Below are 16,780 nucleotides of genomic sequence, written 5' to 3'. Positions count from 1 at the left end.
GCAATACACAGATTAATAGAAATGGGTTCATTTAAAATACGAGTTAGCCAGAAATATGCTTAAGCTATTGGCCAAACAGTATTGCAATTGACACAGATTTCTGTGTGGCTATTTTGAGTCTGGGCAGCCAGGAACAAACGAGCAGTCTCTCCCAACATGCATCCATGTTCTTTGCTTCCTGGTTTGGACTCAATGTGACCAGCCACTTCCTGCTTCTTTGTCCTAATGTGCCTCAGTTTACCGGAGCAGTAAACTAAAGTAACCCATTCCTTCAGTCGCTCTCATGGGCTATTTTGTTGCAGCAAACAGGACAAATAACTAATCTCTTACCATTGCCCTTCTTGTCTCTTTTTAGGCCCCTAAGGCTGTCCTTAGCCCCATATCTTCCGTACTGGCTGGTTACGTGTGTCAGCACAAGACAAGCTAAAGTCATCAGAGGAAGGAGCCTCAGCCGAGGAAATGCCCTCTTGCGATCCAGCTGGAAGGCATTGTCTCATTTAGTGGTCAATGAAGGAGGGCCCAGTCTACGGTGGTGGTGCCAGTCCTGGGCTGGTGGTCCTGGGTTCTTTAAGAAGGCCGAGGACTGCGGAAGTCCCGCCTCCCAAGTAGTCTTCCCTGCAGTCGCCGCCTCTGCCGCCTCCGTTGTTGTTGTTGTGGTTGCTTCTCCAAAGTCGACTGCTCCGCCCCCCCAGTGCCTCCCACCACCATGAAGTAGATGTTTAAGGAGGTGTACTCGCTGGAACATAGACGCGTGGAATCTGCGAAGATCAGAGCGAAGTACCCCGACCGGATTCGGTGATGGTGGAAAAGGTCTCGGGCACTCAGATTGTTAACACTGACAAAAGGAGGTACTTGGTTCCATCTGACATCACCGTGGCTCTGTTCATGTGGATCATCAGGAAAAGGATTCAGCTTCCTTCTGAGAAGACGATTTTCCTGTTTGTGGACAAGACAGTCCCACAGTCCAGCCTAACTATGGGGCAGCTTTACCAGAAGAAAAAGGATGAAGATGGATTCTTGTATGTGGCCTACAGCCGAGAGAACACTTTTGGCTTCTGAGCACCACTGCTGGGCTAGGTGCTTGTGTATCTTGGAATAACTGGCTGTTTTCAGTTACTCCACCAGAGCCTCTTCACATAGACCTACTAGTGCATTTGGAACTGGATTTGTTTCTTAATATATTGGAAGGTTTGGTTTCTTTAGATTAGTAAATTATCATACAGAGTTTTATTTTCAGTTTTCTTTTTGTGCATTGACCTCATGGTTATATGCTCCAAGGAACCTGTCCTCTGGGAATCATATTTAATGAAGATATTTCCATAATGAAGGGAGGTAGGTGTGGCATTAAAGTGAAAAGGAGGGGTGATGCATTGTTCTGGATTATGTTCCAAGTGTTAGGTGCTTAAGTATTCCCAAGTGAAATCCTTAGCAGTCAGAATACACTTGCTTCACTAGATTTTGCCAACTACAAATCATGTTGGATTAAGCTAATCTGTTCTTCTTTCTGACACTATTAAGGTAAATAATTAACAATAAAACTTCCTCCTATAGCCGGGCGGTGGTGGCGCACGCCTTTAATCCCAGCACTCGGGAGGCAGAGGCAGGCGGATCTCTGAGTTCGAGGCCAGCCTGTTCTACAAGAGCTAGTTCCAGGACAGGCTCTAGAAACTACAGGGAAACGCTGTCTCGAAAAACCAAAAAAAAAAAAAAAAAAAAAAAAAAAACTTCCTCCTATAAAGGCAAAAAGAGAGAGAGAGAGAGAGAGAGAGAGAGAGAGAGAGAGAGAAAGCAGACTGAGCAAGCCTTGGGAGCAAGCTAGTAAGCAGACTCCTCCATGGCCTCTGCATCAGCTCCTGCTTCCAGGTTCCTGCCCCATTTGAGTATTTGAGTTCCTGTCCTGACTTCCTCCAGTGATGAGCAGCGGTACAAAAGTGTAAGCCGAATAAACCCTTTCATCCCCAACTTGACTTTTGGTCATGGTCTTTTGTCACAGCAGTGGAAACCCTAACTAGGACACCTTGTTCCTCCATACCAACCTCTTCTGATAATACTCATTGTCAACTTGACATGTCCTAGGAGACAAGACCCTGCTGTGTCTTTAAGAAATTTTCCAGGTGGAGTTAGCAGGGGAGGGACAACCCCTTCTGGAGGTGCGAGTCATCCTTCCAGGGTTGGTGGCCTGGATGGATAAAGTGGAGAAACCAAGCTGAGCTTGAGCAGAGGCAGCTGGAGGCTTCTAGCTTCCTCACAGTGCTCTTGCTGCTGCAGCTGTGATTATATACACGCTCAGTGGGTGAGCCAAGAGCACTTGAGATGTCTCAGTGGTGAAGTGCGCTGGCTGCTCTTCCAGAGGTCCTGAGTTCAATTCCCAGCAACCTAAGGGGCTCACAACCATCCATAGTGCGATATGACGCCCTCTATAGGAATAAAGGAGTACATCATACTCATCTTGATTAAATAAATAAATAAGCGGAAGTGGGGGAAACCGGAAGTAGAGGCGGAAGTAGAGCATTTTTTGGCAGCTAAAGGGGCCTTTTCAGATCTGAAAATTACATCTCTCACCCCGCCTGATTTTGACAAGGGGGATTTAGGGTTACACCATACAAAATTCATGATCTGATGCATTCTACCTCCCCAGGTCAAACAGTGGTGCTTGGCCCCCATGCTGTGCATATGAAAGGGATTTAACAGCTTTTTTTAGAGTAGGGGGAAGGGGGCGGGGGAGGAGGGATTAACATAGGCTAGCACTTTTCCAAAGTCAGCTGTGGGAGAATTTAGGGCACCCATCTCTGTGTCAGGAAGGACTAAGAATCAAACAAGCTGGGACGTGCCACCCCTATCTAGGAGGTCTGAAAAGTGATCCATATGAAGGATTCCTCTCCTCACCAAACTTCCTGCCAAATAGAAGATAATTGCAGGGAGCTGGCTACTAAGTTTGTCTCAGGGAACGAAGAGATTAGACTGTGGGAACCAAGGCTATTGACCGTGTGACTAAACTTCCCACTGACGCCACAGAGTGAGAAGGGACCTAACATACCAATACATGGGGAAAATTGTATCAAATAATCTATAAACTGCTGAATCTTGCACCAAGGGAGAGTGCTTATGGTTTCAAAGAGATGTACTGTAAGAATAGCTGATATACGAAAGCAGTTAGACCCAGCACCTTGCAAACTGGATTATCTCCGTCAGAAGACATTCATTCTGATGGGTCAACCTTCTGCTCCATCAGCTGAAATCTCACTGCACTATTCCTGTGGACCGCAGCGTTTAGGGAAGGAAAGGATTTATTTTGCTTGCACTTCTAGGTCTAACACTGAGGGAAGTCAGGATAGGAACTCACATAGGAGCAGAAGGAGAAACCATGGAGAAATGCAGTTTTCTGGCTCACTCATTGGCTCCTCACTGTCTCGTGTTTAGCCAGCTTTCTAAGACAGTTCAGAGACACTTGCTTAGGGATAGCACTGCCCATGGTGGACTGGACCTTCATACATCAACTAATCAGGACAGTATCCCATAGCCATGTCCACGGGCCAGTCAAGGCCGTTCTCCAATCAAGGCTTTCCTCTCAGATGACTCTAGCTGACAATACGGCTAACCAGCACAGGTATATTACTGTCTTTTCCATTTGTGACACCACCACTGCCCCTCCCCCCCAAAAAAAAACCATAACAAAACTGTGGGACCCTCTTGTAGAATGGATTCTCTGCTATGGATTGTAAAGTAGTCAAATCTGTTCCTGTCTTGCTAAGTAGAGTCAAAATGTCCTTATTAAAGCAGCTGAGGTAACTATTGTTTAGCTACGATATTTTGCACTCTAAGTGCATGGCTATCAGGTGTCCTTTCTGCCTGGTTTCATTTAATACTCAACAAGTCTGTGGACAGCAGGGGCGAGTAGGACTTACTAAGTGGTTCTCTTTAACTCTTTAAGCATAGTCGTTGGCTCCCATGGAGCCCATGGTAACGGTGAGTATCAAAATCCCACAGTCTTCACTTTAGGACTGACAAACTCACTCTGTTTCAACTGAAGCTGACCAGTCTAATTAACAAGTAAGTGTAGAACTAAGATTCAAAGGACTCTTCACTTCCAAAACCCTTGGTCTTTCAAATATAGAGGCACCTCCTGCATATACAGTTTCAAACTCCGGCTTGTCATAACTATTCATGAGCCTTGCCAATGAGAAGGTGATTCTCTCAAAATGGTCCATGGCTTTGACCAGTTAAATGACACTGTTAGTGGCTGGAAATAAAAACTTAAGACCATAACACCTTCCATCACCAGATGGAGGAATAAGGAATATGTACGCGCCTGTGTTCACACTTCTAATCCCAGTTCTGGGGAAACAGAGCCAGGCACTACTGGGAGCTCGCTGGCCAGAGGGAGCTTGCTGGCCTAATAGTCTAGCTTGATCAGTAAACTCTGGGCCAATAAGAGATGAGCCGGCAGAGGGAGGAGGGAAAGAAAGAGAAAAGAAAGGTAGACTGCAGAACTATAGCACTAAAAGGTGGACAAGATCTGAGGAGAAACATCCAGGGTTTTCCTCTGGCCTACACACACACACACACACACACACACACACACACACTGACCAGCCTGGAGGCTCTGATGCAAAGCAAAGGAAGACAAGCACAGAAAGATTAAACCTAAAGGAGTCGAACTCACTTTTTAAGAAGGAATATTGGTTACTAAAAGCTCATGGGAGGCAGAGGACAGGCTAGTATGGAGAAGAGATTTTTGGAGAGCTATGGCACATCAGAAAGACTATAGCCAAGATCTAGTTCAATGTTTCTGTGCTGTGGGATAACCCTTCTCTATGCTGTAAATATGTTTTTATTGCCATTGGTTAATAATTTGGCCCATAGCCAGGCAGAATAGAGCCAGGCAGGAAATCCAAACAGAGATACAGGTAGAAAAAGGGTGAAGTCAGAGAGATGCCAGTGGCTGCCAGGGAAGCAAGATGTGAGGTAGCAAACCACGAGCCTCATGGTAAAATATACTATAGAAATGGGTTAATTTAGTTGTAAGAGTTAGTTAATAATAAGCCTAAGCTAATATGCCAAACTGTTTGTAATTAATGTTAAGTCTCTGAGTGATTATTTTTAAAGAACCCTGGGATTAGGTTGGACAGAAAAAGCCTTTATTCACGTTTCTGAAAGATTTTAAATGATTAATCTGTAGGTATGAAAGACCCCCAGTGTGGGGAGACTCTCACTCAAGTCTCGGGATAACACAACCCCCCCCCCCCCCCCAGTAACTCACAAGAGACCGTCCTTGCTGAAATCACACGAGGTTTTAATGATGAGATGAGGCAGGAACCAGTGCACTGGGGCCGAGACTCATAACCTACGCAGGGGAAGAGTTCAACCCCGAGTGGCCGGGAGAATGAGTTTTTAAGGGAAGAAACCATAGCCCAGTGATCCGAAAGGGACAGGGAGGGTGTAGAAAATTCCGAGAATACCAGTGATGATCACAAGGGGGCAACTCCCTACCTCTCAAGACCACTCTCAGGGTCATAATCAGCTAGTTCCTGAAACACAGTATTCCAAAATACCAATGATAATCATAAGGGGGAAACTCCCTGTTTCTCAAGATTATTCTCAAGATTACAATCTAACTTTATCTTCAGCTAGTTCCTGAAACACAGTCACTGAACCGGCTAATCCTAGATTTCTGATTCTTCTCTTCCTGCTTAGATTTTTGGCTATTTTCTTCCTGCTGGGGGCTGGGGGGAGGGGAAACCTGGATTTACCAGGGATTTCTTTGGGGAGACCTGGATTTATCCAGGTCTTTCAGGTAATGAGTATGTTAACAGCTTTTATCCTTTTTTCCATGAGCACATATATTAAAAAAGTAACTTGTCCCTGTGAAGGAAAATATTTTTTCTTTTTGAGACAGGGCTTCTCTGTCTAACAGCCCTGGCTGTCCTGGAACTCACTCTGCAGACCAGGCTGGCCTTGAACTCACAGAGACCTACTTGACTCTGTCTCCTGAATGCTGGCATCAAAGGCATGCACCACCACAGTCTCGTGAAAATAGGTTCTTGGTACAGTCACTGTCTAAACGGCAATAGTGACACAAACACGAAGTTTCCCCCTCAGGTTTGCATGTGAAACACTCTGTCCCCAGCTAGTAGAAGGTGCTGGGAACTTAAGCAAGAGCGGCCTTGCTGGAGGAAGTAGAGCATGTGTGTGGGGTGCAGGGTAGCCTGACCACACACGGGGGCCCAGGCCACACAGCTGCCATAGTAGGCAGCACTGGGTTCCAGAAAAGGCTATAAGGCAGCACGACCCAGGAACAGACCACCCAAAGGAAATTCCTAACATTCCAACCATTGTAGACAGGATCACCTGCCAGCACACACCCATTGCTTTTCACCAGGATACTCCGGGGCAAAGGTCAGTCAATTAGAGGTCCTGAACCTTAGAAATCTCTCACACCTCACTTCCTGTCTGCCATGTCTCTGGCTACCATGATATTCTGCGACATCTTAGGTCCAGAATTAACACAGTTAGGACCTGTGATGGAGTGAACCTTTGAAACCTTAGGTTAAAGTCCCTTTTCATCTCAAGTTGTTCACAGTAATGGAAAGCTAACTCACCCTCAAAACTGGCAAAGAAGTAGGGTTGTTGGTGTGACTAAATGTGACCGTGTTGTTATTAAACCCTTTGAACTGTCGTGGGAAGATGGAAATGCTCTCAGAGAAGTTAATGGAACATTCTGACGAAACTCAGAAAACCCACCATGCTGCTGGAAACATAGATAGTGAGGACTGTGAGGTTTCAAAGGGGAGCAAGGATGCTATTGTGTGTGGTCTAGAGGCCTTACAGACTACATTGGGCAAAGACCTGGTATGTAGTTTGTCTGCATTGTACCATTTTGTGGGAGGTTGGACTTAAAGGCCATCAACTAGTTAATACCGTAGAGGACATTTAGGTGTCACTGGATTGGGCCATAGCATGGGTATTGCTGGGCTGCTTTTAGCCATATTTGTACTGAGAATCAGAAGCAAAAAGCAGCACAGAAAGACTTAGAAAACTTGCAGTTTAGTTAGAAAAGCCTTTTATTGTTATTTTTGTTTTTTTGTTTTTTTCGAGACTGGGTTTCTCTACATAGCTTTGGAGCTTGTCTTGGATTCTGTAGATCAGGCTGGCCTCTAACTCCCAGAGATCTGCCTATCTCTGCCTCCTGAATCCTAGGATTAAAGTTGTGCTCCACCACTGCCCGGCTTTTAGTTAGCATTTCTATGGTTGTGATAAAACACCTTGACCCAAAGCAACTACAGCCTCTTCCTATAGCCTCTGCCTCTTCCTATAGCCTCTGCCTCCTCCTACAGCCTCTGCCGCTACCTCTTGTTCCTCTACCTCTTGTTCCTCTACCTCTTGTTCCACTCCCTCTTGTTCCACTACCTCTTTTTCCTCTACCTCTTCCTCTACCTACCTCTTCCTCTACCTCTTCCTCTACCTCTTCTTCTACTATTCCTACAGACTTTTCCTATAGCTCCACCTATACCTTTTCCTCTACCTCTTCCTCAGCTTCTGCCTCTTCCTCTTCCTACAGCCTCTGCCTCCAGCCTCTGCCTCTTCCTCTACCTCTTCTTTCTCTGCTGGGAATTCAACTAATAACCTCTGGTAGAGCAGTCAGGGCACTTTACCGCTGAGCCATTCTCAAGTGCTCTTGGTGTAGTTAATCACAGCTGCAGCAGCAGGTGTGTCTTGTGGAATCTAGAAGCCCTCCAGCTGCCTCTGCTGGCACTCAGCTTGGTTTCTCCATTTTATTCATCCAGGGCACAAACCCATGGAAGGATGAATTGCACCTCCAGGAGGGGTTGTCCCTCCCCTGCTAACTCCACCTGGAAAATTTCTTTTTTTTTTTCTTTTTTCTTTTTTTTTTTTTTGGTTTTTTTTTTTTTTTTTTTTTTTGGTTTTTCGAGACAGGGTTTCTCTGTGGCTTTGGAGCCTGTCCTGGAACTAGCTCTTGTAGACCAGGCTGGTCTCGAACTCACAGAGATCCGCCTGCCTCTGCCTCCCGAGTGCTGGGATTAAAGGCGTGCGCCACCACCGCCCGTGGAAAATTTCTTAAAGACACAGCAGGGTCTTGTCTCCTAAGGCATGTCAAGTTGACAATGAGTACTATCAGAAGAGGTTGGTATGGAGGAACAAGGTGTCCTAGTTAGGGTTTCCACTGCTGTGACAAAAGACCATGACCAAAAGTCAAGTTGGGGACGAAAGGGTTTATTCGGCTTACACTTTTGTACCGCTGCTCATCACTGGAGGAAGTCAGGACAGGAACTCAAATACTCAAATGGGGCAGGAACCTGGAAGCAGGAGCTGATGCAGAGGCCATGGAGGAGTCTGCTTACTAGCTTGCACCCAAGGCTTGCTCAGTCTGCTTTCTCTCTCTCTCTCTCTCTCTCTCTCTCTCTCTCTCTCTCTCTCTCTCTCTCTCTCTCTCTCTCTCTCTCTCCCTCCCTCTCTCTCTCTGTCTCTTTTTGCCTTTATAGGAGGAAGTTTTATTGTTAATCATTTACCTTAATAGTGTCAGAAAGAAGAACAGATTAGCTTAATCCAACATGATTTGTAGTTGGCAAAATCTAGTGAAGCAAGCGTATTCTGACTGCTAAGGATTTCACTTGGGAATACTTAAGCACCTAACACTTGGAACATAATCCAGAACAATGCATCACCCCTCCTTTTCACTTTAATGCCACACCTACCTCCCTTCATTATGGAAATATCTTCATTAAATATGATTCCCAGAGGACAGGTTCCTTGGAGCATATAACCATGAGGTCAATGCACAAAAAGAAAACTGAAAATAAAACTCTGTATGATAATTTACTAATCTAAAGAAACCAAACCTTCCAATATATTAAGAAACAAATCCAGTTCCAAATGCACTAGTAGGTCTATGTGAAGAGGCTCTGGTGGAGTAACTGAAAACAGCCAGTTATTCCAAGATACACAAGCAGGAACGGTGCACCTCGCCCAGCAGTGGCGCTCAGAAGCCAAAAGTGTTCTCTCGGCTGTAGGCCACATACAAGAATCCATCTTCATCCTTTTTCTTCTGGTAAAGCTGCCCCATAGTTAGGCTGGACTGTGGGACTGTCTTGTCCACAAACAGGAAAATCGTCTTCTCAGAAGGAAGCTGAATCCTTTTCCTGATGATCCACATGAACAGAGCCACGGTGATGTCAGATGGAACCAAGTACCTCCTTTTGTCAGTGTTAACAATCTGAGTGCCCGAGACCTTTTCCACCATCACCGAATCCGGTCGGGGTACTTCGCTCTGATCTTCGCAGATTCCACGCGTCTATGTTCCAGCGAGTACACCTCCTTAAACATCTACTTCATGGTGGTGGGAGGCACTGGGGAGGCGGAGCAGTCGACTTTGGAGAAGCAACCACAACAACAACAACGGAGGCGGCAGAGGCGGCGACTGCAGGGAAGACTACTTGGGAGGCGGGACTTCCGCAGTCCTCGGCCTTCTTATAGAACCCAGGACCACCAGCCCAGGACTGGCACCACCACCGTAGACTGGGCCCTCCTTCATTGACCACTAAATGAGACAATGCCTTCCAGCTGGATCGCAAGAGGGCATTTCCTCGGCTGAGGCTCCTTCCTCTGATGACTTTAGCTTGTCTTGTGCTGACACACGTAACCAGCCAGTACGGAAGATATGGGGCTAAGGACAGCCTTAGGGGCCTAGAAAGAGACAAGAAGGGCAATGGTAAGAGATTAGTTATTTGTCCTGTTTGCTGCAACAAAATAGCCCATGAGAGCGACTGAAGGAATGGGTTACTTTAGTTTACTGCTCCGGTAAACTGAGGCACATTAGGACAAAGAAGCAGGAAGTGGCTGGTCACATTGAGTCCAAACCAGGAAGCAAAGAACATGGATGCATGTTGGGAGAGACTGCTCGTTTGTTCCTGGCTGCCCAGACTCAAAATAGCCACACAGAAATCTGTGTCAATTGCAATACTGTTTGGCCAATAGCTTAAGCATATTTCTGGCTAACTCGTATTTTAAATGAACCCATTTCTATTAATCTGTGTATTGCCACATGGCTGTTGCTTACCGGCAAGATTCTGTCTGGTGTGTCTGTCTCCCGCGCCGCAGCTACTTGGCTTCTCACTGGCTCTGCCTACTTTCTCTCTCTATAACTCTTCCACCCTGGCTACATTCTGTTAAGCTGCTGGCTGAAAGCAGCCTCTTTATTAACCAATAAAAGCAACACATATACAGAAGGACTTCCCACACCAGATTGACTCTCTCTTTTAAGTCAGTCCAGGACCCTAGCCCATACGATGAACCATTTCTACTTAGGGGAGTCTTCTACCTCAATAACCTAGTTTAGAAAATCACTCATAAACGAAAGTGACCAAAGACTTGTGTCCTTGCTAAAACTGACAATATCAACCAGCAGACAGGGAAACTTTAAAACCTGAGCACGACACTGGGGATCCTTGCAAACACTACTCTAAGTGAAATAAGCCAGGCACAAAGAGACAACTTTTTTGTGGTGATTCCACTTACACTAGGTACCATCTGTCAAATCCACAGAATGAGGAAGTAGGACAGAATTTGCCCCAGGCAAGCAGGAGGAGAGGCCAGGGTATCAGTGTCTACCAAGAGCAAGGCTCCTGTCTGTGATGATGACAGCTTTGGAAATGACCAGTGGTTAACAACAATTGTATGGATGGCTGCGATGCTGCTCAGCTATGCACTTAACAAGAGACTAAAATGCTAAGTTTTTCACATATATTTTGTTACATAGACACAAAAAAGCATTCAAAATTTCAGTTGTCTTTTAATATAGATTAAACCACTAATAGATAAGTTTGACCTAAAAATATACCCGACTGGAGAGGCCATGACTTTGGTCTGGTCTGCCTGCAGGCCAATCACACAGTCTATAAACCATTGTGTGGTGTTGTGTGGGCTCATAATTTCGCAATTACTTTCCTTTTAATACATGTCATTATCTGAGGTGGGTACACTATCTATCAGTGAAAAGGCCTATCACGATTTATTTACCACCCTTCTGTTGTCTTTTTTTGTTAGAGACTCGTTGTATTATGAAACACAACTGTAAACTTATTTTTCCATGAATCTTAGTTTTTTTAAAATCGCATCAACTTTTACAGAAGGTTCTAATTTCATGGAGTAGAGGAGTCTGGGAAATAGTTGTGGAAGGAGACTGGCTGAAGGTTGCAAGGAATGAGATACAGGGGGTGGGGGGAGGATGGGCACTAGAAATATAGCCAGGATGTTTCCTGGGAAAGGGGATGCTTCATGGGAAAGGAGATGCAGGTGGAAAGCATCGGGGAGGTGGGGTGATTATGGGGGACAGGAGTGGACTGTGGAGTTTGAGTAGGGGACAGGCACTGAAAGAAAGTACACCCGGTGGTGGCCGTAGTCACAGAAACGTAACTGATGAGGGTCATGGGAAGGTCTGGGAATCAAGTGGCAAGTAGAGCGGGGTCTAAGCCTCGAGAACAGCAGTGGTGGCACATTTGATGCCAGAATGTGAACTTGTAGATGACCAGCCAGCAAGTGCCTGTGACCTGCATTCTCCGTTAGCATCCCGAAAGAGGAATGGGCAAAGCGGACCAAAGGGAAGACCACAGGCTGGGGGCAAGCCTGGTGGGCTTGGCGGGAAGCTATACCCCCCTCTGCTCCCTTTGCTAGAGTTGCCCATTCCATACCTAATCAATGCTGCTGCCATCCTGATGGCTTTGTCATTGGTTAAACACTGGTAAATATCACCATCACCACCACCCTGGGGAACAATCCTTACCAGTTCACCATGTGCCAACAAGTACTGTCAATGCTCTCGGGTTCTTCTGGCGTAATTTTTACAGCCGCCCTCATGGGCCTCCTCCCCTGTCGGCTGGTGATGGCTCAAGGGGGCACAGTCCCAAGGTTACACTGAGAGGCCACACCTCTGTAGCCTGGGTTACACTGCTCCTTGGTAGACTGTACCCCGGGACAGCGCCACAACTCCTACGCCCCAGACTCAACTTGGGCAGCTTACTTCAACCTGAGCAACAGACTCCATTTCTTCGGAGATTTTATTCCTCTATCATTACACAAGGAAGCTGAGCTGTGTGGTCTTCAATTTTCTCTCTGGGTTAGGAAAAGGATCTGCAAGTGAGAAACTAGAATCCAGTGGGAGTAGAAAGCAAATTCTGAGCTGGCTGGGACAAAAGGAGAGGGTGTTAGGAGGAATTGCCAGCTAAGTTGTGGAGCAAAGATGCACTCACTAAGTCCAAAGGCACAAGGTCCTGATTCTCCCCTTTGGAGAAGGCACAGGCTGAGCCACGTGCGGCACTGTACTCGGTGCCCAGCAGATGGCAGTGTTCTCACTAATGCCGCTATGTCTGTCCCAGTCATAACATGCATCGATTTCTTTATTTGGAGTTTATTTTCAAATTTTTATTTGGTAATTCTGTATTTAACAATTTAAAGAATTACACACATAATAAATGTTTTCTAAAGCAGTTTCAGAGTTTTATGATCTCACCAGCCACCAGAAATATACAGAGATTCTAATCCCTCCATATCCTAGCCACTTTCAATATTTTCAATATTTTCCTACCCCCAACTCCTCCCAGATCTTTCCCATTTCCCACCCACCCTACTCCACACCTTCCTTCTCTATCTTAGAAAACAAACAGTATAACGCAAACACATTTTGAAATTTTGTTTTTGAAAAAGAAAAATTACAAAAAGCACAAGAAACACACACATGAGTCTGGCACACATGCATGAGTCACACACACAAGTTATACACACATGCACATACATACACACATGAGTCTCACGATCACACACACATGCACACACATGCATGAGACACACACGCAAGTCACATACACATGAATCACACACATGAGTCTCTCTTTCTCTCTCACACACACACAAACATACACACAGGAGTTATACACATGCATACACAAAACAAAATCCTTGAAAAACATAAAATTGGAAGTCATAATATACAAGTCAAAGATCAGTAAGACCAAAAAAAAAAAAAAAAAAAAAGCTCAAACAAAGCAATTTGTGACAAAAAGTCTACAAAATTACCATGGAGTTCATTTTGTGTTGACATCCACTGTTGGCCATGGACTTGCCCACCCTTAAATGTGGTTCATACACCCAATGAGGCTCCACTGGGGAGGACTACGTTTTTCTTAGCAATGGATGTCAACTGTAGTATTTTCTTGGTGAGGGATGGGAGGTCCTGTCCACTCTTATCTCTCAGTGCTGGGACCCTGTGTGGCTTGACCCTGTGCAGTGCTGTGCATGCTGCCCCAGTCTCTGGGTTTGTCTGTGCTCAATCCTGCTGTGCCCTGAAGATGCTCTTTCCTCGGATTCTTCAGTCCCCTCTGGCTCTTAGAATTTTCCTGTCTCCTCTTCTGTAGAACTCCTTGAACACTCAGAGAAGGGTTTTAATTTATTTTATTTTAGCCTATATTTTGATTTCATAATAAGTATTTTAACGTTAAGTTTCCCTTTTATTGAAAATAGATTTTTTCCTATTTATTGTATCCTGACTACAGTTTCCCCTCTTCTCCTTCCAATTCCTCCCCTTCCTCCCCTTCCTCCCCTTCTCTTCCTCCCCTTCTCTTCCTCCTCTTTTCTTCCTCCCCTCCCCTTCCTCCCCTTCCTCCCCTTCTCTTCCTCCCCTTCTCTTCCTCCTCTTTTCTTCCTCCCCTCCCCTTCCTCCCCTTCCTCCCCTTCCCCTTAGGCTATGCTAAATTTATGTTGACAGAGCCTGTCTTTCTCTGTTGGGCAGATTTTTCACACCCATGTGGTCCCAGGAATGCAGAAGTTATCCCAGGTATGTTGGCAGGCTGTAAAGATGCTACCCAAATTTCAGAGTGAGCTCTTGACCACCCCACGAGCTGGGCAGATCTCACTTAAAAGTATTTTATTGTATTCATCTGTCTATCTGGAGAGGAAGCGGCCTGGCATGCTTGTGGAAGTCAGAGGACCACTGGCAGCAGCTGGCTCTCTCCTGCCGGTGATGGTGGTTGCTGGCTACTGTTTTCTGCCCACCGGGTCATCTTGCCAGCCCTAGAGCTCATTTCTAACTGGGAGCAGAAGCTCCAGGGTTTTGAAAGGTTGGTGAACCGCACGTGTGAAACCTCATCTTCTCTGGGCCTGATTTGGTTGCTGAAATCCTAAACTCCAAGTCAAAGCCGTGGTGGCCTATATTTTCTATTTTCCTGTGGGAGGGATGTGGCCAGAGGGTGGGCTTTGAAAGGCTGGATTTTTCTACAGATGGCCCCAACCATGTGATCCTGGGACACTCCTCATGTCCCACATGTGATCCTGGCACTTCTCCGTGAGTATCTGTATCCCCTGCTTTTGGATCTGGGTGGGGCTTGTGGTAATGGCAGAAGCCATGTTATGTGGTTTCACAGGCTAGACCATAAATCTCAACAGACAATGTGATAACATGAGGTACCCATGCTGAGAGGAAGCCCAAGCAGGGGGCTCATGCAAAATTGGGGAGTGACGGGGAGAGAGCATGCACTCCACAACTACAGAATTTTTTCTTTAAAATAAATTATTAAGGTATAATTTATAAGCTATAATTATACACAGGTTAATTAGTCGAAAGAGTCTCAGTTCTAGTATTTTAGCCAGAATATCTTGTTTTATTCTCTTAATATTTATTTTAATTTTTAAAATTTGAGGCTAGGCCTTACTCTGTAGTTGTGGATGGACTAGAATTTACTATATAGCCCAGGCTAGTCTCAAACTTGCAATTCTCCTGCCTCAGCTGCCTAGCTGTTGAGGATTATAGGCATACATCACTGGTTGCACACCGTGGAAGAGATAGGCTAAGTTAGTTCTCTCCTTCCAGCATGTGTGGGTCCTGGGGACCAAACTCAGGTCCCAGGCTTTGCAGCAAATCTCTCTACCCTCTGAGCCACCGCACTGGCTCCTGCGCTCCAGAAATTAAGCTCTCTTATTTACTGCAGTAAATTTTCACACATGCAGTTAGGACTCAACCACGTGACTCCCTGGCTCCTTTCCCAGCGCGGTTCCTTGTTTTTCCTCTCTGCTGTGCCCTTCACGTAGTAGTGGGGCTATAAATGTGCCCAGTGGACCCAGATGTTCCTGCTAGGGAGACTATATGCCTGTGACCAATCTCTTTTTTTCCTTCCTTCCATTGGCAGCGGGAGAGAGGACATTACCTTGAGAGTTATTGGAAGTTCTGTCTCCTCCAGAGACGTTGTCTTTGGAGTAAATAGATCCTCATTTTAAAGTTTGTCTTCTCCATGGGACCTCCCTTATTTTCCCATCGGTTTTCTGAGCAGCATCTGAGCCAGGTAAGGCAGTGACTGCGCTAGCCCCTCCCCCTTCTCTGTCCTGGTCCTAAACCCTGTTGGGTACAGCTCCCCAGGCTTCTCCTGGTTTGAAGCCCACCTTTGCTTACGTCCACAAGCTCTGACATCTGACCACTCCCACCGTTACAGAAATCCCTAAGCAGGGAAAATGACACACACCTCGTGCCTCTTGCTCTCCCCGTGACAACTCCCTGTCACCGCGATGCACGTTATCTTCCCAGAGTTAAGAGCACATACTACTCTTGCAGAGAACCTGAGATTGGCTCCCAGCACCCATGTCTGGCAGCTCACAACCACCTTTAACTGCACCTTCAGGAAGTGAATCTTAAGAAAAAGGAGTAACGCTCCTGGAGGCTCTCTGAGAAGCCCACACCCAGACTCTCAGGCAGGCACGGCTTTCTTTCCCCTCATTTTAGTCTACAGAATTTAATTTGTTTCACGATTTATTTTTTGTATGTATGCTTGTCAATGTACCATGTGTGTGGTACCCATAGGGGCCAGAAGAGGGCATCAGATCCTTTGGAACTGGAGCTAATTGCGAATTGACTTGCCTGAGGACGCAATTAAACGTCTGGGTCTCTGGAAGAGCAGCCAGCGCTGTTAACTGCTCAGTCATCTCTCCAGCCCCCTTTCTCCCTTAACCTTCAAGTTTACAGTTATTCACAATAAGTGAATGACTGTCCTCAGAACCAAGCAGCTACTAGACTGAATAGCTCACCTGTGCCCCCTTGCAAAAGGGTTATCCCAGCCAGCTTTTTTTTTTTTTGCTTATACTCCCCACCTCCATAGATGGAAAGGGAGGTTCACAGGGGCCTTGCCCAAGCAGCCAGCTGCTCCCTATCACTTGATGTGGGCCTTAATCGCACGTGGCCTCAGGAAGGGGCGAGTGTATATGGGAGGGGAGTAGAAGAGAGACTGCATCTCTGAAGCCACGGGGGAGGTCCTCATCCATGCAGGGAGAAAGTTGTTCAGGTTCAGAATGTTGGGGGAGGGGCAGCCACACCCCTGTGCTCTGTACAGCAGCACAGAAACAGAAAGCTTACTGGTCCCCCGGGGTGAACGTTAGTGGGACTGTGCCTCAGTTTGTCATGGGGACTTTGGGAGGAGGGGGTGGATGTTGTTTATGCTTCCTTCTTAGAGGGAATTTTAGCAACATTTATATTAAATATCTTTAATAACCTCCAATTCTGCTCATTAAAAAAAATAAGCCATGCTCTTAAGAGGTATGGTGACTCGTGCCTGTAATCCTAGAATTTGGGAAGCTGAGGCAGAAGGATTGCAGTGAGTTGCAGGCCAGCCTGGGCTACAGTGTGAGCTCACATCTAAGATAATGGGGGTGCAGGGGAACACTAGAGAGAGGGTCAGCACTTACTCTTTAGCCTGGGATAGGGGTGGTCCCAGGACCTGTGTGAGGAGGT

The 16,780-nt window shown here is 46.1% G+C and overlaps 2 pseudogenes; one reads left to right on the top strand and one right to left on the bottom strand.

The window, feature by feature from the left end:
- The first annotated feature begins 706 nt into the window (after nt 1–706).
- On the top strand, nt 707–1,059 carry LOC119811293 (annotated as a pseudogene).
- A 7,939-nt stretch (nt 1,060–8,998) lies between these two features.
- LOC119813513 lies at nt 8,999–9,351 on the bottom strand (annotated as a pseudogene).
- Between the last annotated feature and the right edge of the window lie 7,429 nt (nt 9,352–16,780).

Source organism: Arvicola amphibius, chromosome 4, assembly GCF_903992535.2.
Source record: "Arvicola amphibius chromosome 4, mArvAmp1.2, whole genome shotgun sequence".
Taxonomy (NCBI): domain Eukaryota; kingdom Metazoa; phylum Chordata; class Mammalia; order Rodentia; family Cricetidae; genus Arvicola; species Arvicola amphibius.
Note: the sequence above shows the minus strand (reverse complement) of the source record. Positions and strands in the feature narration are given on the sequence as shown.